The sequence below is a fragment of the Lepidochelys kempii genome, chromosome 10, assembly GCF_965140285.1.
Source record: "Lepidochelys kempii isolate rLepKem1 chromosome 10, rLepKem1.hap1, whole genome shotgun sequence".
Taxonomy (NCBI): Eukaryota; Metazoa; Chordata; order Testudines; family Cheloniidae; genus Lepidochelys; species Lepidochelys kempii.
The window spans coordinates 45256008-45278385 of NC_136389.1; the positions used below are offsets into that span (position 1 = coordinate 45256008).

The following is a 22378-nucleotide window of genomic DNA, read 5'->3' on the forward strand; positions in this document are numbered from 1 at the left end:
TGAAAAAATATTTTATTTTCCATCAGAATGGCATTCAAATGGAAAATTCAATTTCCAACCAGCTCTAGAAATGAAAATTTACGGGAAAGCTTAAGGATAAACCTGATTTGTTTTTTCAATAGGACATCTTTTTAAAATTCTGCAGGATTTTATTGTAAAATTATTTACTGTTTAATGTCTGCAGATATTCCCTCATGTTAAAAAATATTTTAAAAAGTGTTTATGTAGTTAGCCCAGAATAAAATCTTATACATGCCCCTGATGTCATCCAACCATAACTCCCCCACCAATGATCCAGAAAGCAAAATTTAGAAACATTCCTAGGAAAATCTGAGAAATTTTGTTTAATTTTTAGACAGACCTTTGTTGAAAAATTATTCACCACCAAATTTTGAATCTGACTCCTTGGTGCAGAAGACGGAAGGCTTTATTTTTCTAAGGCCCCAGATTATCTTTATGTAGCAATATTTTACATACTGTACATAACAAACCTGCTCTAGATAGATGAGTAGGAAGAAGTTGGGCAGCCGGATATATTTTGCCAAATGCTCGAGTTCTTTCAAACAAAATTTTAGAATAACTCTACGTAGCCATTCCCACGTCTACTAAAACTAGGCCATTTAATCTGATGCGAAATACGAAAGAGACTGAAGACCACCTCACTTAATAACAACACACATTCTTTATAAGCCTATGATTATAAAGTTCATGGAATACTTATATATCTTTCTGTAGTATTTACAATCCTTCCCAGTCCCCATGTGTGTACAAAATTTTTATGGAATAGAGATTTGTTTTGACAACATGGATCCTAATAGCACTCCAGGTAAAAAAAAAAAAAAAGAAAAAAGAATAAGCGCAGGACAGGAGAGAGAAGAAGAGAGAGAAAACAAGTCATTTATGGTATACACAAAGTATGAACAAATAATTAGGATAGGCCATATTCAACATTAAATGGAACAATACTGTGGGGAAAAGCTAGGAAACAAAGATTCTCTTATGCCTGATCTAAAAGAACCCTTAATACAGACTTCATACAGTCAAATTTTATTAAAGGGATGTTTTTGGCAAACAAGTTGCCTCAGTTCACTAAATATCTCGCATAGAAGTTGATATTTTCATACCTTACAGTGCAGAGACTAAAGGAAAGAATGCAAAATGCTTACAGTTTAGAGGTTCATTTATAACTTGCTGTAAATTAAATGAGACTGATCTATTGTATTTGTGATTTTTGTATTATTTCAAGATATGTCTAATCATTTCTGTCAAGCGCTATTAGAATTAATGGGTTTTAGTCAGAACTTTTGTAAACTGCATTTATAGAACGCCTCAGGAATGGCTAATGAAACATTAAAAACTGGAAGTGCAGCAAGGTAAAAGATTTCTCAATACACCCCTCTTCACAAGCCCAGCAATGGACCAGTCTCCACAGCATTCAGCTGAAATGAATGAATTATTGAAATGAAATGAGGCAATGAATTATTTCAATAATTGAGATCCGTACGTCAGGCATAAAACAATTTCCAGTAACAGACCTTTCAACCTGATATATTGTAGACAGCAAGAGTCCCAAACCCCATGTACTTTGTTTGTTCACTTTATAGCACAGTGTCCCAGTCTCATGGAAACCATGTGAAATACAGACACTAAAAACAATGCCCTCCACAACAGGAAAACAGGGTGCCAGGTGCCATTACATTTCAAACTGGCTTTTATATGTATAAAAGGGAAGTAAGCATCTTAATTCTACAGATGCAGAAATTGACTACAGAGAGTGAAAGGCCTTGCCCAAGACCACACAGCAAGTCACAGGCAGAGTCAGGATCAGAATCCAGGAACACCTCAGTCAATCCTGTCCAGGGTAGAAAGTGGCAAAAATGTTTTTTCTGTTGTGAATGGCAGTGACGGAGACTCTGAACAGGGGGCCAGCTCAGAGTGCACTAAATTTCAAACTCATTTTCATAAGTATAAAATATATGAAGATTTGAGGAGGAAGGAATGTAAATATAGAGAATTTGGAGCAGCCACAAGTTCAGCAAACACCTTTTGGGACAAGAGATTAAAGCCCTCCTTTGGTGATTCTTGCATCACTTCACTTGGTTAGAAGATCTACTTGTGACCTTCACTTTTTATGTTCACAATATCTCAAAATGGAAAGTTGCCATCTAAAAGCAGCTTTTTTGTTTAAGATTAAGGGCTTGAGCATTCAAGTTGGCTCCTTTGGCTCTTTACCAACTAGTTTGATGGCATTGAAGATGCTTTGTCAGCTGCTAGTAAAAAAAAAAAAGCAACACTGAAAATTTAATGTTTAGATTCTAGCAGCAGTTCTGTCCCTATTACATTTTTATACAGCACGAAGCCAAAAGGATAAGTCAGCTTTTGAGCATACTCCACACCATTTTGATGAGTGCAGAATCTATTACCGTCCTGAAGACATCCATGAAATGAAAGGTTTGGCTTTTCACTAGGCTATTAGCATCTAACCAGTTTCCACCTCACTTCTGAAAAAGAAGATTCATGCCAAAGAATTAAGAAATGGCCTTCCGGACTGTAATTCTTTACGTACAGCCAGTTCTGAGTTCTGGATATGCCTTTTTTGGTCTCCAAGGGGACACAGCTTTTACTATTGCGAAGTAAAAACTGAGGAATGGGAGTGTCTGAGGACACAAATAAGAAGTAGTGAACAGTTATTTCAAGTTCTTGTTTTCTTAAGAGGCTGCATACAGTTTCAGTCTTTGTAATATCAAGTTGTGTCTTCCATGTGAGAACATGGATTTGTTAAACTTCTAAATTCATTAAGAATTCAGTGCTTTTTATTTTAAAATCTGTTACCTGTTAATGGCTTGATATTTTCATAAGCAAATCGGTAACGGAAAGTGTCATTGTAATTGAGCTTTAGAGGCCATTAGTGGTCTAATACATTTACCATTTGTGCCATACCTTGAATACCATCTCTTTAAGAGAAAGTGGTGCAATGATACAGAAGTATGAAGAATATTTTCTCTGGGTTTTCAGATAAAAGATTCACTAAGGATTTAATATTTTTGTAGTGACCAGTCTTCTATGCTCCTCAGAGTTATCTGCTAGTGTCAAACCTATGCCCTCTCTGGGCTTATTATGATAACTATAAATGTGAACTAAAAGGCATTAGAAATTTAACGGATTCAGACACTTATTTTTGGTTTTAAAACTACTACACTTGCCTTGTTTGCACTATTCTTCCAGATTAATATTGTCCAGATGCTTATTTCTGCTCCAAATCCTTTACGACAGTGGTTTTCAACCTGTGGTCCACAGACCCCTTGGGGTCCGCAAACTATCTCTAAGACTTCCTAAGGGGTCTGCACCTCTATTTGAATTTTTTTTAGGGGTCCGCAAATGAGAAGTATTGAAAACCACTGTTTTACAACACTCAGCATTGCAAAAATATCGGAATTCCCTTGGCACAGCCATCTCCTGTGCCAACTGCTCCACCTCAGCATAGGAGCATATCACTGCCCCCACCTTTGTGCCCAACAGAGTTTGAATACAGGAGAATCTGGTCCCAAGTCTACTATAAAAAAAAAGAGCTCAATTTGGCAATGTTTAGAATTTTGACTAGGCTCCTCCAAAAACAATGGAAAAGGTCAAAATCCTCAAAGATTTTCAAATTTACACTTTACTAAACACTGCACTCCCAAATGTTTTGGATCAAGCAGTTTTGTACTGAAGATTGTATTTTTTTTTTCAATCTCTATAAATCATTTGCTAGTAATATGTAGGAAAAGTCTCTTTTCAGGGCCACTTAATACAGTTTACAACAATAATTTGGCACAGTACCTGGAATGTGTCACTATTCCATATCCAATATACGATCACAGTAAAGCCCTATCTAGACTAAGAAAATAGGTAGCATTTTTTTTACATTAATATGTTTTAAAAGCCACTAGCATAGAGCTCCATAACTTTTAAAACACCTTCGCTGATTATGGTCAACACTGGTGGGAGCAGAAGGGTGACAGATTAACAAGCTAATCTATTAAACCTAGTGTTCACTAGTGGTTTTTTAAAACATGCTAACCAACACTTAAAAAAAAAAATCATAAATTTGCCTAGTCTAGGATTATAAATGCTAGCCAAAGCTACTAAAGCAAGATGAAGCAGCACTTCGATAGTACAAGAGAGCATCAGGGACTTTGCCGGGGGGGTGGGGGGTCGGAGGGGGAGTGCCATTATAGGAGTCTGTTTCAAATTTAAGGTATCAACGAATCCAATTCCTAACTCTTCTAAAGTGCATCTCAGTATAATTAGCACATTTACCTCCAAATGGTTTCAAAGGCAAGGACAGCAGTGAGACAGTCGTCATTTACTAAAGCAGAGTAAGTTTCTTACAGAATATTCTCTATCTAGATACCACAGTTTCCAATCACATGGTAACCCTGAAAGCAAAGACTATATCCATGTCTACACTACAAACTGGTTGATGCATACAGCTGCCAAAATAAAGTCTGTATATTATTCAAGCATGTGCCTACTTGGATCAGCACTGCATGTGCTCACTAGGAAAACTTGTGTCAAAGCAAGGTGCTGTGCCCCCAAGGTGGATATCCCAGTGTCCATTTAACTGTGCTTTACCAATATCAATGTTGGCTGGTCAGGAAAGATTCATGACCTCACATCTTTAAGAATAGTTGCAAGCATGGATATTCTGGTAAATTACCATCAGTGATACTGAAATGCCAATAGTGTTTCTGTGGGACCCAGCCAATCCTTGCTCTCCTGGATCTTGAAGAGACCACCTCCCTAGCATCAAGGAAAAATTCAACTACCAGCTCAGAAGATGCAAAATGATAGTTCAATGTGCTTTTGGTAAACTGAAGGGACGCTGGCGGTGTTTAGTCACTAGATTGGATCTCAATGAGAAAAATATCCCAATGATTGTTGCTACTTGTTAGGTCCTGCATAATATCTGTGAAGCAAAGGGGGGAAGCTGCCGCCATGGTGAAGGTGGAACAGGAGCAGCTGTCTGCTTACCTTGAACAGCCAGACACAAAGGCCATTACAAGAGTCCAATGTGGAGCTAAGCAGTTGAGGAAGACTTTGAAACAGCACATTAATGGGCAGCCATGGTAGTGTTCTGTGCTGTACTGTTCTCTGGACACTTATGAATTGTGTAGTGCTTGCCACACATTTATAGATATGACTGGGCATTTGCTTGAACCTATGAACTATGTTGTGCTTACTGTACATTAACAAGTCCTGTTTGTGTGAGTACCACTATGCATTCACCAGTGTGCTGTGTACTAAGATAATTGGTTCTCCAAAAATAAATAAATTTTATTGAGTGGGGAAAACTGCAGAAAAACAGTGTGCAGAACAGACCACAGGCAATGTAACACATTTTAACAAATTAACAGAATGGAATTTTTAAATTGGAAAGGAAGTAAACATTTGTCCATTTCAGTGCACAAATGTAGTCTGTTGTGGATACACATACACCAACCATGGTTCTCACAGGTCAGCGCATGCCAAGGAGTGGTTTTCCTTGCTGTCTTCTGGCATCGAATGGTAGGGGGTAAAGACGTAGACTGCGATGCCACGACTATAACAAGGTACAAAAAAAAAAACCCCAAAAAAACCCTGAACTAGGTAAGTTCATGCAGGATAGGTCCATTAGTGGCTATTAGCCACAATGGGCAGGGATGGTGTCCCTAGCCTCTGTTTTCCAGAAGCTGGGAATGGGTGACGGGGGATGGATCATTTGATGATTACCTGCTTGGTTCATTCCCTCTGGGGCACCTGGCTTTGGCCACTGTTGGAAAGCAGGATACTAGGGTTGATGGACCTTTGGTCTGACCCAGTATGGTCATTCTTATGTGGTATGTTGGGGGCTGTAGGGAGCAGCAACCATGCATTTTTTCAAGAACAGCAAAGGCTGGAGAATCTAGGCTTTTTGGACCTGTAGGTCAATCAAGGTCTGCAGCATTTGGGTTTGATGCCTGAGAAGACCCATTAGGTCATGGCGCATTTCCCGCTCCTTTTCCTGCTTCTGTCTGCTTTTTTCTTCTCCATGCTGACTGCCATATTGACCCTCCAAGCCCTTTGTTCACAATTCCAATGCAGCACTAGCTTGCAGGATCTTGCTGAACATGTCCTCCCTAATCCTCTTCCTCCTCCTCATCAAGATCAGGTGTTCTGCAGGTGCAGAGATCACACCCCTAAAGGCTGCCACACCGGAAGCTGTTGACTAAAAAACAGATGTACCATTGGATTCACAGTCACAACGGAAAGGGAAAGATCAGTTTCAAAACTGCCTTCCTCTTAGTCCCATAAACACTTTTAGTAAGAAATGCTTGCTGACACTTCAGCTTTGGAGCACCTAAGCACAGCACCACTCCAGTGAGTATGGCCCAGCCATGATGAGTATGGCCTCCAGGGGTGAGGTGGGGAAGGCTGTTCTGTTGAAAGAAAATTTCAGTCCCTATTCCAATGGTATGGGTATGAGTATATAGGCAAGTGGCAGACACCACCAGTTTGGTCAGCAATGAACCCTTTCTACACACTTCACTTGAATGCTTATGTCTACTTTAAGATGAATTATGATGTGGAGCTGTCAAGTGGTGCTATCATCATAGAAACAGGGATGAACAATGACCACTTTGAAACATTTGCATTAATGTTAGTTTAATGACATCAAATTGGATTTCTTGGTGACTGCAAAGCATCACAGCAACAATCTAAAGGGTAAAACAAAAATCTAGTAATACATTTGTACAGATATCATTAAAATGTAATAGCAGTTGAGACATTTCTAGTCAACCCTTGTCATCTTGTTCATCATGATCTTTGTCAAGAGAGTGTGGGGGTTACCATAGTCACTGCCTCGGCACGTAGAGTTTTGTGCAGAGAAGATTATTCTGACTACAGAAGATTGTGCAGCAACCCCTACTGCTCCAGGCACAAATAAAGTCTCGTAGAAGCTCAGATGTCATTGAGCCCTTGAAGAATACAGGAAGTAGATCATCATCCATATGGATCACCATTTCAACATGGATGGATCAAATATCTTGTCCCCCTATGTATGAAGGCATCCAAATCTTTGTTTGCCAAGATGCGTTTTTGACATGCTCTTCAAAACTGTCATCACATGGTGAGAATTTGGGCAGTGACTTGTCATTTTTGAATGGATAGAATTTTAGAAGTAATTCAGGTTTCTGTGGCTCTCCTTTTCTCTCTGGTCATACAGCACGGCTATCAACTTCCTTGCTGCAGAAATTGCAAACTTGTCCATCACTCTCTCCCAATTTGAGAAGATCTCTAAGTGGTATGCTCCTGTTGTTTTGACAACATTAAAACAGATTTTTGCCCCCCCAATACCAAATAGGGATGATGGAGTCACATCCTGTTAATGTGTAGACAGTAAGAAGTAAGTTCCAGAAGTCAGGAGTGAGTGCATACTAATTGCATGCACAGATATAAAGCAATACTTGTCAGTTATGCAGATAATGGTACCTGTTTCAATCCATGTTATCTCTGTGTTTTCTTTTGGAAAGCAATGAACACTATGGACCAAAACAACCAACTATGGGTCCTGTGTCACCAAAAGACTCAAAATCCATATTGGCACATACAGCATGCAAAAACATTCTTGTGTCCGCTTCTCCGTGAGTACTGTACAAGTCTTGGGCTTCAACACCTCTACTGTTGATGGACTTGGCTACTTCATCATTGGAAATGCCTCCAGCAAGGAGTGTTTGTATTGCTCCTACACTTGTGCATTTTGAACCATATAGTCAGAGAAATTTTAAAAGTGACTGCTTTTTGGATGCCATGTTTAGAAACATTTTCCATGGGTGAACATGGCATCCAATAATCACCTGGTCTTTCTTGCATCCAATCTTAGATCCTGTCTGGCACTGTCTTTCTGCAGTTTTCACAGAGTTACTATTATCACATCCAGCAAAGACTTTGATTATGGAAATTAGCTTTGTCAAATCCTTTTAGAACCAGTCTTAAGTACTGTGACCCAGTGCCTGGAACGGACCACACTGAGAATGCCACCTCAAGGCAGACTGCAAGAAACAGGGCAGATAATCCTCAAAAACTCACCAAACCAGTAGAAAAAGAGCTTCTGTGGCACCACACTGGTTAACAAGAAGCCTAGCACAGTCCCCTTTAGGCATTCCAGTCCTTGGCTCCCAGACAGACATATCTAATATAGTGAGAGGTTACTAAAAACCCAGTTCACCTTATGTGAGGTTCTACTAATCACAAAGGATCAGACATATACCCCCAGGTCAATATATGCATCTCAGATCTCACCCAAATATCATGCTGCCAGTCAATCCTTAGTAAACTAACTGTTTATTAATAAAATAAGTTATAAATGGTTAATCGATCATATACAAACAAATGATTGCAAAGTCCTTATTAGGTTTGTAGCAGTAATGGAATAGACTGCTGGCTTGCAAAAGTCTCTCTTGTAACTTCCAGAAGATTGGAAGGTCCTCAGTCCATTGTTCAAAATACTCCTTTTAGTTGTAAACCCACAGTCCAGAGAACTGGAGCAGGAATGAGGCAAAACAGAGGTGTCTCAGGGATCTTTTATATCCTCTGCCATGAGCACTGAAATTTACTGTCCCAAACAAAGCCATAGGCCCTCTGTATGGAAAGTTACTGATCCAAGATGGAGTCCAGGGTCAAATGCCTAGGGTAACCATATTTCCCAAAAGGGAACACAGGACACTGCCTGCCCCCCCCCTCCATCTGCCCCCTCCGGCATGGGGCTGTCCCTAACCCTATGCCGCCCTTTCCCTCTTCCCCCTGCTCCCGCCCAGGCTGGCATTAGCTGCTGGACCAAGCCCTCCCATGCAATGCCGGCCTGAGTCGCTTGTCCCCCTGCCCATATGGGGCCAACCCATGCAACTCATCTCACACCACTGACCCACACAAACCCACATGGGGCCAGCCCAAGCCACTCGACTGAGCTGCCTGCCATGCGCAGTTGGGGAGGGGCAAGCATCAAGACCTCCCTCCCCGCACATTCCTCCATCTCAATTTTTGGGGCTAAATAGCATTTATCCCATTTGCTTTTGCCAACTAATGCAAGAGCAAATGGGACAAATTTTTGCCCAGTTTTGCCAAAAAAGTCAGGATGACTGGGACAGGGCTTAAAAAAGGGATGGTCTCGGACAAAACAAGACATCTTGTTGCCCTACACATGCCCACATCACATACTCACTTGTTTTGCTGAACTACAGGGGTGGCTATTGGCTCCTTGCTGTCTGAAACATCCTCAGGAAGAGCTGTCTGGACAGGATGAGTTTCTTTAATGGCCCATTGTGAAAGTGAAGTGTCCTTAATGGGCCATCAACATATAGCTGTCTAGCCCTCATGTAAATTCTATCTGGGGGTGTCACCCAGGAACAAAACACGTTTGAGATAAAAATCATAGCCAATATTCATAACTTTAGATACAAAGATACATGAATTTAACCAGGATAATTATACTTGATAGACTAACTTTTCCATTGAGAGGATTGTAGAGTATCTTCATGAAACTTTCACTGAGATCTTTCAGGAGGATAACAGCCACAGGTAAATAAAGAGCTCTGCAGGCCAGCTGCCCCCTGACCCCTCACCTAAGCCAACAAAGCAATGAAAAGATGTTGACTCTACCTTTGGTTTGTTGTACCTCTACCTATTCTCATATGAGAGAAACAATAAAAAGCCAACTCCTTTGTCTTGTTAAGTTGGATATGGGCCAGATGCCATGTTTATATTTAAATATTGTGAAGAAAAATGCATGCACATATTTACCTGAGTTCCCTTCCCTTTCATCATATTTATCTGCCCTTGCCTAACATGGACTCCACCACGGTCTAGCCAGTCCCAACAAGCCCCAGCTTATGGCATAGCTGGAGACCCCTGTTGCTTTTCCCTCCTCCTCAGCAGGGCATCACCAGATTGATCGTTGGTGTCCCTGACCTTGTAGTCTCCCCAGCAGAATTCCTGCACTTTCATTCAGCACTGCTGCTGATCCTGTCATACCCCTTTGACTGTATCCCCCATGCAAACTGTTTGTAGATGTCCAGGTTTCTTTGGCTGGTCCACAGCTGTGCTTGCACAGCCTCTTCTCCCCACAGGCTCAGGAAATCCAGTCCTCCTCTCCACTCAAGACAGGACTGCATCTACAGTGTGGAACTGGCATGGACAGCGGGCAGCTACAAACAAGGGCGAGCTGCTACGTGTGCTTACCAAGGTGGACAATTAGGAAACGGCATTTCAAAACTATGTGGGGAGTTTTAAAAGGGATGAGGTGTGGTTTCCAGTCTGTGACCCCTGGGCAGTGGAGTTTCACAATTGTGACCAGAGCCGTCACTATCATAGGGAATGGGTCATTGTGGAACAGCTGCTGTAGGGCTGTTAAGGTTGACACAGCTGACACAGTCTCTATACTTGTACTGCATTGACCTCAGTATGTTGCCCTGGCTCCATTTACTGTTCACGGAGGTGGCTTTACTGCATGGCTGTAACAGTGTGCTTACATCTGCCAGAAAGAAATTTGAGCGTAAATATGCACAAATAGGTTGATGTAAATTGCCTTTTGTCAACCTGACTTTGTAGCGTGCACCAGGCCTAAGAAGTTTGAGATAGGAGATGCCAGATGTATACGAGACTTAATTCATAATCTTTCAATTTGCCTTTGTTAGTCCTTGTGAACATGCAAGTACACTATGTCCACTGGATCCCCTCTTATCCACATGCTGAGAATTCTTTGAGGGTGTCAATAAGATTGGTGAGGCATGACTTCCCTTTACAAAAGGGAAAGTTTACTCTTCCCCAACAAATCATGTTCATCTATGCATCTGATAATTCTGTTCTTTACAGCAGTTTCTGCCAATTTGTCTGGTACTGACATTAAACTCACCAGCCTGTAATTGCCAGGATCACCTCTAGAGTCCTTTTTAAAATCAGAGTTACATTAGTTAACTTCCAGTCATCTGATACAGTGGCTTCTTTCAGGGATAGTACAGTACAGATAGTAGTTGTGAAATTTCATATTTGAGTTCCATCAGAACTCAAGTGAATACTGTCTGGTCTTTGTGACTTATTACTGCTTAATTTATCAGTTTGCTCTAAATCATCTTCTATTGACACATCAACATGGGACAGTACTTCAGACAACTCCAAAAAGGATAGCTCTGATGTGGCTATCTCCCCCACATCCTCTGCAGTAAAGACGGATGGAAAGAATTCATTTAGCTTTCTCTGCAATGGCCATGTCTTCCTTGAGTGCTTATTTAACACCCTGGTCATCTAGTGGACTCACTTTCTCTTTGGCAGGCGTCCTGCTTCTGGTGTACTTTTAAAAATTGTTAGTTTTTGCATCTTTAGAAAGTTGTTTCTCAAATTCTCTCTTGACCTATCTTACTATACTTACACACTTGACTTGTCAAAGTTCATTCACCTTCCTATTATCTTCACTAGGATTTGACTTCCAAATTTTAAAGGATGCCTTTTTGCCTTTAACTGCCTCCATCACTTTGCTATGTAGCCATGGTGGCATTCTTTTGGTTCTGCTATTGTCCTTTCTAATTTGTCATACACATTTAATGTGACGCTCTATTACTATATTTTTTAATAGTTTCCATGCTGTTTTCAGGCATTTAGCCTTTGTGACCCTTTTAATTTATATCTAACATACGTCCTGATTTTTCTGTAGTTCCTCTTCTTAAAGTTAAATGTTATTGTGCTACTGGTTTTCGGTATTAAAAATAACACCCTTGTAAGGGAATAATTACATTACAGTCAGTATTACCAAGAAGTTCAACTATAGTTACCTCTTGAACAAGATCCTGTGTGCCACTTGGGACTAAATTAAGAACTGTCTCTCCCCTTGTGGGCTCCAGAATAAGCTACTCCAAGAAGCAGCTTGAACTTTTAAGAATTTTTGTTACACAAAGTTATGCCTTATATACTGCATTCTGAAAAGTTCATTACCTACTACAGTACAAAAAAAATATCTTTGTCTTGGTAATCTCCTTTCAACTATCATTTAGGTTACGTATTCACTGCATAGTTAATGCAGGCTCTTACCTGGCTGTTAGCCAAACCTCCCCTACCATTTACATAGGAAAAAACTCATCCAGATTCACTTTAAGCCTGAACTAGTTTACCTAGGGGGATTTAGCTTAAAAGCAAAACCAGGGCTGTAATTTGGGATGGAACTCGTTCCTTTTGTAGGAAGGACACAAGCAAAAATAGCTAATAGTCCTCTAATTGCCTTCCCACAATTCCCTGAAAATTTCCAGTTTTCATAGGAAAAAGTGAGGGATCTGGTCTCCAGAATGAGGGTCTAGGAAACAATGGATTGGTTTTAATGCTTGATGTAGAAGATATCCCCCCTTCTGTCAGAAAAGTGAATATCACTGAGGGAGCTGTGTTTGGTTGAGTTACCAACTAAGCAGCATTATTTGCTGAGCACCATCAGGAATTAAAATTGATGAATAAGTTAAAATATTACCAAAAAAACAATGACTTGTGGACAATACAGAGTCCAATCTCTGTACAGTGAAGTCTTGTGTAGACAATGCCTCAGCATCCAACACCAAGCCCCTTTGCATATTTTACATTTGCCCTCAAACGGGTAGCAAGTAACACTGCCTGGACAAAAGGAGAACTCACCAAGAATTAAACTTAACCTTTCAAGTTCACACTTTAAAGAGAAAATTTTTTGCGCTATATGAAATGGAGTGCCTTAAAAGGGTATAATCCTGAAGATATTCCAGAGTTGTATTTTATGGGTAGACTGCATAATCTATAGACTATTTGTGCTATTCATCTTCCATTAATCTGGAAGTAGGCTTTTGTTAATACCAAAAGAGTCATAAAAAGGCTGTTTCATCATCACCACCCATGTTACATGGGCAATGTTGTTAATCAGGAACCCCACTAAGTTTCTGAATTTAGATATAAGTTATTAGGTCACCAATATTGCTGCTTGCAAAAGCCAGGCATTCCCATTTTGAAGTGTAATCCACAATCCCTTTAAATTGAATGAGCATTCCCATTTATTTCAATGGGACTATAAACACTGCAAGGAGGATTAGGCCTTTATCTTGTATTTGTAAATACTGACAGTAACAGCAAATAAAACCTTTACCACAACAGTTGTGTTCAATTAACTATGCTAATACTATGGATCCTTATATGTAATTTACATAACATTTCTATGTGATCAAATCTGCACTTCTATAACCAGTGTAATATACAAACTAAGGAGTATAAAGTTCATTCATTCTGTAATCACTCTGAAGTGATTAGAAACTGACTACAGGTGTTTGTCTTAGACTATTCCAGTACCCTTTCACTGCTTATTTAACTCTGGTCTAAACAGGAAAGGGATTGTTATGCAAATAGCAACATAAGGTTATCTCCATCCATCACCACCTGAACTAGGGCTAAAATGTTAATAAACCAGTTATGAGAGTCTGTTCCAAGACTGTCTAAAGCCTGTTTGGCCTGCACCCATGCTGACCTAAACTATGGTTAGTCTGAATTAATTTGAATCCTCAGTATATATACACTATTTAAAATCATTTGAAGTACCATTGTTTTAGCATTTAGTAAATGAGTCCAAAAAGCAAGTTAACTAGTGGGAGCCCACTTGCCTTTTCTGCATAAACCCAAATAAACTGGTGCCATCAAGGATTTTCACTTTATTTCCCACCATATTATAAGGATGGAGACTCAGATGGTGAAACATGTATCATCATAAAACTATAGGATTAGAAGGGACTGCAAAGATCATCCAATCTAACCCCTACCAAGATGCAGCATTTGTGGTATCAAAGCCATCCAAGACAAGAGGCTACCCAGCCTCTTTTTGAAAACCTCCATTGGAGGAGATTCCATGACTTCCCGAAATTTGTTCCATTGTTTTACTGTTCTTACAGTTAGATGTTTTTCCTGAGATTTAATCTAAATCTGCTATCATGTAGTTTGAACCCATTGCCCCTTGTCCCGCCCTCTGTGGCGAGAAATCATTTTTCTGCATCTTTTTTATAGCGGTCTTCAACTAGTTAAAAGTCTGCCATCATGTCCCCCCTTAATATCCTCTTTTCCAAACTAAACACGCCCACTCCCTTAAGCCTTTGCTCATACGGTTTGCATTCCATCCTATCCCTTTGATTGTCTTTGAATATAGTGGTTATTTGAGAAGAAGCAAGCTATGCTAAATTTGTCAGGTAGCAGGACAGGTTGATAACATGTCCACAGCTGAGAAAATTTGTAACTGAACTTGTTCTCAAAAAACACTGGCCCATTTACAACAGAAATACTAGAGGCAATACAGGAAACTCAGCTACCCCTAGCTACCCCCTAGGACTGATACATGCTCTTCTTAGCTGCTGAAAGAGCAAAGCATATGTGGGACCACTACTCTGAAAGTCTGTTTTGAGGAAGGACACCTACTAGCCACCCTAAAGCATGCAAATGTCCAGCCTATATTTAAACCACTGCTTGACAGAGCCAGACTTTTAAGCTACCACATGGTGTCTAATTTCCCACTTCCAGGAAAGTTATGCAAGATAATGAAGACAGAATAGACTACTCTGAATGAGGACTTCACTCATGGACAAGAGCCATAAACATCCATATGTATGCTGCCAGATCTCTGCAGTATTCAGTACAATCATAGAACACTGTCCTGTCTTAGAGGAACACCAGGGACAATGCAGCTGTTAGAGATGGAGTAATTCTAGCAGTACAAAAGCATCAACCAGCTCTACATCCATGGCAAACACAGCCATTTTTCAGTCATCAATACTAAAGCTACATCAGCATCTGAATGAATAGCAGCTGATTGAAGCTAAATCCACATAAACTGAGATACTTGAGAGCCTGTTACTACCTAGCATAATGACAGGTTTCAGAGTAACAGCCGTGTTAGTCTGTATTCGCAAAAAGAAAAGGAGTACTTGTGGCACCTTAGAGACTAACCAATTTGAGCATGAGCTTTCGTGAGCTACAGCTCACTTCATCGGATGCATCCGATGAAGTGAACTGTAGCTCACGAAAGCTCATGCTCAAATAAATTGGTTAGTCTCTAAGGTGCCACAAGTACTCCTTTTCTTGTTACTACCTACTATCACCACAACAGAGGGAGACTGCCCTGTTAGCTTCACAGTCCTTTATCTTAGGATCTTTCTGGATTCCTCACTGCTAATGAATACTCCTCCTCATCTCTCCCTCCTCAAGATACCTGTAGGTGGCAAGAACTTTTTGCAGCTGTACAAGGAGACTGCCCCTATTTGGACTTGTCCACAGTGATTTACTCATTTGTATCTTCAGGGTTGACTATTACAATGCATTATACCTTGAAATGAAACCTCTTACCTCAGAGGTTTAACTGGTTCAGAATACAGTGCCCTGTTTACTCCGTGGCCCAATAAGATTTTTCAAACATTCCACACTTTACACTGGCTCCCACGCTCACACTGAGTGAAGATTTCAATTCCATTTCAAAGCCCTCAGTACAATTCGCCCAGGATACCTCAGAAAATGCGTCACGTTTCATAGTCTCCCATAGCAATTACAGTTCTCTGGAACAATAAGAATGTCAAAGGTCATGTCAACAAGTGTCAAATATTTATAAGGAACAGAACATCACGACTGCGGAACCCCTTGGATAAGTAAATAAATAACAGAGTGAATTAACAGCCACTTCAACTTCACTTAACTTAAATAACTCTTCTACACAAAAAGAAGAGGAGTACTTGTGGCACCTTAGAGACTAACAAATTTATTTGAGCATAAGCTTTTGTGAGCTACAGCTCACGGCTACTCTGAAACCTCTCCTACACAAGGAAGAGGAGGGATGGCTATCCTTACACACTTATGTGCTAGATGACTAAGGCACTGCACAGATACTGTAGTGATGGGTAGAATATAAACTGGTAGCTAGAACGTACTGACAAAACTATGATTAAAAATGACGCTCTGAACTTACCCAGTGCTTTTCACCCATAGAGCTCAGAACACTTTACAGATTAGGGTAACTAAAGCAGAGAAGTTCAGCTAAGCTTTAAAGATGACCCACAAAGGAAGAAAACAGGTAGGCTTCTGCCCTTTTTGCTTCTTTGTGTAACAAAGCCTGACATACAGCAGTAGTTAAAAAACAGGCAACGTGTTAGCATAATCTTAGAATTCTGATTTATTGTTTAAATCAATGGCATCCCCTTCATCTGGTTTTCAGTCCAGGTCACCTTATCTCAGAATGAATGTAGCAGAAAGAATCCAAACATGAGTGAATAACAATCATAGGCACAGAAAAGCTTCCATGTGAAAAGAGATTAAGGTAGATGTCTCTGAGCAGAATAGAGCTACAAATAAAGACATACAAAATGAATGTCATAGAAAAGGCAGATCCACATTTTCTATTTACCCTCTTTCAGAACAAGGGTCCAATCAATGAAATGGAAAGGCAGCAAATTTAAAACTGCTAAAACATTTTTTTTCCCTGTGGAACTGTTTGCCACAGAACACCAAGGGCAAGGGTTTAGCAGAATTCAAAAAAGGACTGATATTTTTAATGTTAAAAAATATGAGTAGTGATAAGAAAAATTCTGAACATGCAGAATTTTTGAATATTCATAAACCCTTCTGTTTCAGGCAACATCTAAATAATCAGGTTTAAGACTAGGCTTGCTTTATGGGTAAATTATTCCATAACTGCCTACTGCAAGTTTACCATACACCTTCCTCTGGACTAGCCATTGTCACAGACAGGATACTGGAGTGCAGGAGCACTGTTCTGATCTAGTACGGCAATTCTTATGTTCCTTCTGGACCAGATCCGAGCCTACTTCCAGAAAAGGGAGCCATGAGATAAGACACAAGAAGGCCCTGTTCACCCACTATAGCAGCACTCCAGTATTTGGTGCCCTGCCACCACTTCCCCCGTCTCACACACAATCCCCCCTCATAGGGATAATGTCAGACAGACAGACATGCAGACCCTCTGATGAAGTAATTCAGCCTCCGATCAAGAGAATGGCACCCCCTACTGTTTCCCATCTACAGTTGGGCTAGCAGTGTCCCCAGGACACCCTAGTCCTAAGAGAAGTAGTTGCCATTCCTCTAATTCCAGTGACAGCACTGGAGGTGCTGGGGGGAGAGATAGCTCAGTGGTGGGGGGAGGGATAGCTCAGTGGTTTGAGCATTGGCCTGCTAAACCCAGGGTTGTGAGTTCAATCCTTGAGGGGGCCATTTAGGGATCTGGGGCAAAAATTGGGGATTGGTCCTGCTTTAATCAGGGGGTTGGACTAGATGACCTCCTGAGGTCCCTTCCAACCCTGATATTCTGTGATTCTGAAGTGTCCAACGGCATAATCAGGAACGCGTTGTTGCTTATGCTTTCATTTGATTCACATTTGTGAAATTCTCAGAATATAGAGAGACTAGAATTTTTTTATTTTTTTAAACCATGAAACCAGAGACTGCGAGAGTTGGTTGCACTGATTCAGGAAAGATTCCTAACTCAAAGCAAGTTATTTTTCAAAACCTGCATCCTAGTAAGCAGGTGCTTAAAATTGAACTGGTTTATCTAGGTTATGCAGGAAGCGGTCAATAGACAAAGAGATACAGACAATTCTAACCAAGCAGTTTTAACAGGTTCCATCATCTTCCGACTCCAGATCTCTTCAAGTCTCTCTAGACTTCTCATGATGGTTTTGCATTCCAAAAGCCTGTGTTAGTTTGCAATTAGCTTAGTTCTGCTGAAAAATTTCTGTCAGTACAACCAACATAAGGAAGTTACCTTTACAATATTTCTTGCACAAGAAAAGAAACTGTGTGCAATACAGCAGACAATGTTATATACTGTTTAGCTTGTACTGTTCAAAGAGTCACATAAAGAGAGCCTGTTTAGCTGGCCAGGAGTATTGCTCTCTGCTTGGGTGTCTGGCCTGTTTAGGAACAAAAATTTATAGTGAAGGTCTTCCCTTAAGAGACTTGTAAAATGCGATCTTTGTCTCACATGAGATGGCATGTCACAAGGTAGTGTTCCCTTGTCCAGATTTCTTTTTCAAAACTTGGACAACACATGTACCTTTCACAATCTCGTCTTCCGTCTAGGCCAAGGAATTTTGGTATCCAAGTTTCCAATGCTGAACATTTGAAATGGAGCTTTCTACAGCCACTTATAGGCTTTTAAGAGACAAGGTTGTACAATTGCTTCAATATACCATAAATACTATGCTAACAGCCTTCAAATAGGTAAGGAAGCGAAGACATCCTCAAACCTTCATGCCAAGTCAATGTAATGTTTTTACCTGAGCTTCCTTAGAAATAGAAACAGACTTCTAACTTGCTCTTTAACAGGTATGTGCCCATCCTCTCATCCACACTCATACCAATACCCAAAATGCTATAACTCAATGTCTTGATATCAGTACTGCAGCCAAGCCCTTCATAATCCAGGCCTTAAGTACTTAAATGATAGGCCTTTCACCCATGTATTGGATCAGTCAGCCAGGGTATATCTAATTCTTGATCCAAGTGCAAGACTTTCTTGGTCAAAGATCCTCTGCCATGGAACTTTTCCCAGAAGGAGTCCATACATGATCCTTTTATAGAAGGATACAAGTTCCATGTGTTATGACAAACTTACCCTTGATTTTTTTTGCTCATCTCTGCACCACCATCCATGCTCCTCATCGTTCTCTCATTTCAGGTATTAGTAGAGCCCTGAAAATCTGCAGATATCCACAGACCATGTCTGTGAATCGGATGTGGATAAAAATTTTGTATCCACACAGGGCTCCAGACATTAGCTCTCCCCTTTCTCCCTAAAACACACCAAAAATATGGACCAGATCCTTTTCAGCTAGTGGGGTGTTGACTGAAAGACTCTCTCATTTGCCCTTGTGACAGATTCTTTGGTTCTGGATGTCTGTTTAAACTAAGTTTTTTTCATTTTACTTTTAAAGGTTCTGTTTTAATGTTTATCGTATGGTGCTTAGAACTCTGACTGGTCCCTCAGATCTTAAGTAAACAAACTCTTTCAGGAACAAATTTGAGTCACTCTTTGCCGACAGGATATTTTTGGCAGCTTACAGGGAGAACTGTTAATCAAGAAAAAAAAATACAGTCAAAGCAACCCAATGAGCATTAGAGCAACACAGCAGGATATTTGAATATCTAGCTACACTGAAGAGAAACTGACTGCCAGATTACTTCAGTTCCCCTTCCCCAGTGACACTTGCCAAAACTCCCTAGCATCTTGTGTTCATTTCAGATTGCTTGTGATGGAAAGGAAAGAACAGAGAGCAAACAAAAATATAAAATTTTGCAAGTCACATACCTCGGCCTTTTGAATAATTGCCCAGGCAATTAGCCCATATCAGTTAGATTGCAGTAGCAGGTAATAGATGTAGGTAGGCACACACACTAGCCTGTTCCATTATGAACTCCTGGGTTTATAATTTGCAAATCAAAAATTCTAACCTGCAACTTTCTAAATGTGGGGTCAGCAAGGAAATTTTTTTGTATTAGTTTCTGCTGCCTATAAAAAGGAAGTTCAAGATGCTTTGATTTCTAGTAAAAAATAGTTTTTGCAGGCACTTACATTTTTAAGCTAAAGACAAATAGCAATCCAGTGTTACTCAGCTCTGATGTGAGAATTTGCAGAACTACGTCTAGCTGATTTTTAACATCAATATCAAAGTTCAGAATTTTCCAAGCAACACAGATTGAGCTATTAAGATATGTTCATGCCCACAGCTTTCTGCAACCCACCGACAGCAACTGGGAGCTTAGAAAACAAATAGGGCTTGTCTACACCACAGATGTTAGTGGCACAGCTACGGTGCTGCAGCTGTACTAGTGTAGCACCACAGTGAAGACACTTGCTACAGCAATGTCGGGAGGGTTAAACTGAATGATTTCAGCACTCACCTGGGATATGGGATACCTGGGTTCAATTCCCTCCTCTGCCTGAGGAAAAGAAGGGCTTCTCAAGAAAGTGTGCTCTAGCTACTAAGCTATAGGATATTCTGATCTGGGGCTCCCTCAGTCTCTACTGGCGAAGCTGTTCCACTATGGATAAATAATGAAAAAAAAGTCACTAGAGCAGAGGGACTGGACCCTGGGTTTCCCATCTCCCAGCTGGGTGCCCTTATCCCCTAGGCCACAGAGTCACACTCTGGATCTATGCCTAATTAAATTATCCACAGTTGAATAGTGTCAATAGGAGAGACTGACAGAGCCCCACAATAAAAAAATCACACTGTTCATTAGATGAAGAGGATTGGAGAGCTCCTTCCTTTAATGCTTTGTGTGTGGCACCTACAGGGGTCTGAACATGCGAGACCGCTTTCTTATACCTCCTTTGTTCCTCCTCAGAAATAGAGACATTTCAGATTGAAACAACAAGAAGTCCGGTGGCAACTTAAGGTGCCACCAGACTCCTTGTTGTTTTTGTGGATACAGACTAACACGGCTACCCCCTGATATTTCAGACTGACAGTCCACCTAGAAAGGGAGGACCTTGTGGTTTCTCAGGGTGAGCATGCTGCTTGTAGGATTGGAGGGTTGGGCTGGAGTGGGTCCAGGAAGGGATTTCCCATGGTCCCATGCTTTACTCAAGAGAGATTTTTGGACTTAGGCTGATTCCATGCCACAGGCACCAGGCTCCACCCTTGGAGGTCCAAAGGAAGGAAGTCCAAAGGAAGTCTTTGGTCCACTTACTGCACTGGTAGACAGAGCTCGCAAAATGTAGACAAAAATGCAAAATCAGAGCTCAAGTTCTCATAGTAAAAAAGAAATAGAAAGACATACAGCTTGGAGTTCTCCAATGGGGAACCTTTCAGGGTTCATAACAAAACTTAGCATTGGAGTTGGCTCTCAAGGTGCTGCATCTCAGTATCCAGGACAGCTCCGTGACCAAGAGGGATACATCCTCCTTCAGCTAGCTTCAGAACATTAAGCACGTCATCCTGCTTTAGGAAACACTACTACTGACACTATCAGTTCATGGTTTTGCTGTTGTCTCCATCAGAGGCAATACGTAGGATGGCATTCCCCGTCAGGGAAAATATTCTAGCAACTCCAGTCTCACCACCAAATGTGATGTTATTGAATGGACAGCTGTAAGAGTGAAGGACCTGACTCTTAACAGCATCTATAAGTTTCCATCTGCCAACTGGCCAACTCCAGTCCTATCCACCTCCTCAGGACCTTCAGTCTATTGTGGCAATTTTAATTCACACCATTCCCACTGGGGATACCATGAGGATAATCTGGATGGAGTAAGGCTAGAGAGTCAGGTGTCAACAGTCAACCTGTAACTTCAACATGTTCCTAAGTAGCCACCTGCTTTCCATAGGAGAAGAACCTGAGGTCCATCTTCTGCTGACCTTGTGTCTTTTTTTGTTTTCAATTAAAACAGCTGGAAAACTACCTTCAGTGGGTCAGTGTAAATTCCAACTACAAGTGGCCTCCAAAAACATAGAATGTGTTTCCAACTCGTGGATAATGACTCAGAGCCAGATATTTGGAACTACATAGGTGCAATCTACCAAGCTTTCTGGGATGAAGTCCTTGCCACTGCTAAGAAATCTACACATCAGATTGTCAACAATTCATTCCTGGGTGGTCTTTTCATGCAACCAGACTACATTGGGAATTTAAGTCCGCCAAGAACAACCAGGTGGTTTGACAAAAAGATCTTTTTCACCTTCTAGCTCAAACCAGGCAGGCAATGGCCAAAGGCTGAGTTCCTAATCAAGACAAAGCTTTCAGTCATGCAGTTAATTGGTCGTTGCTGCAGCAAAGGTAGTACCATTGACTCTGGCCATCGGGCCACACTGCCCTGCCGCAAAGGATACTCCCATTGACTCAGGCCATACTGTCCAGCACCAAAGGGCAGCTGCATTGTCTCCGACCATTGGGCCACGCTGCCCTAGGAGCCAGGGCTGTTGTGGCAACTTGGGAGACTAGGCCACTTGGCCACCCAAGCTCTATTTTAATTCCCCCACAACCCAACATGCCTGATGGAGGGTACCTACCCTGCGACGGGGATGCATCAAGGAAGACTACACCAGGCTAGAGACAGACACTTAAAGAAAGAGAGGTTCAGGTGATCTTCAGTGCGATTCTAACTAGAGGACAGCGAAAGTGAGACAAGATTAAGATGATCAACAGATGGGTCAGGCAATGGAATTCACCGGAGATGCTTATGTAATCTCCATGCCTGATTCTAATACTGAGTTAAAGGAAAACTACTAAAAGAAGCTCTAGCAATGGAGAACAACAACAACAAGGAGAATGGACAATAAGAGGAAAGATAGTGCCAATATCACTGACAACAGTGGCAGTAAAATGACTACCTAATCGG

The 22378-nt window shown here is 40.9% G+C and overlaps 1 protein-coding gene across 12 annotated transcripts in view; it reads right to left on the reverse strand.

Annotated features, from left to right (window-relative positions):
* The window catches only part of CSNK1G1 (casein kinase 1 gamma 1), a 258375-nt gene that overhangs the window by 218899 nt on the left and 17098 nt on the right, over nt 1-22378 (reverse strand). The window lies entirely within an intron of this gene.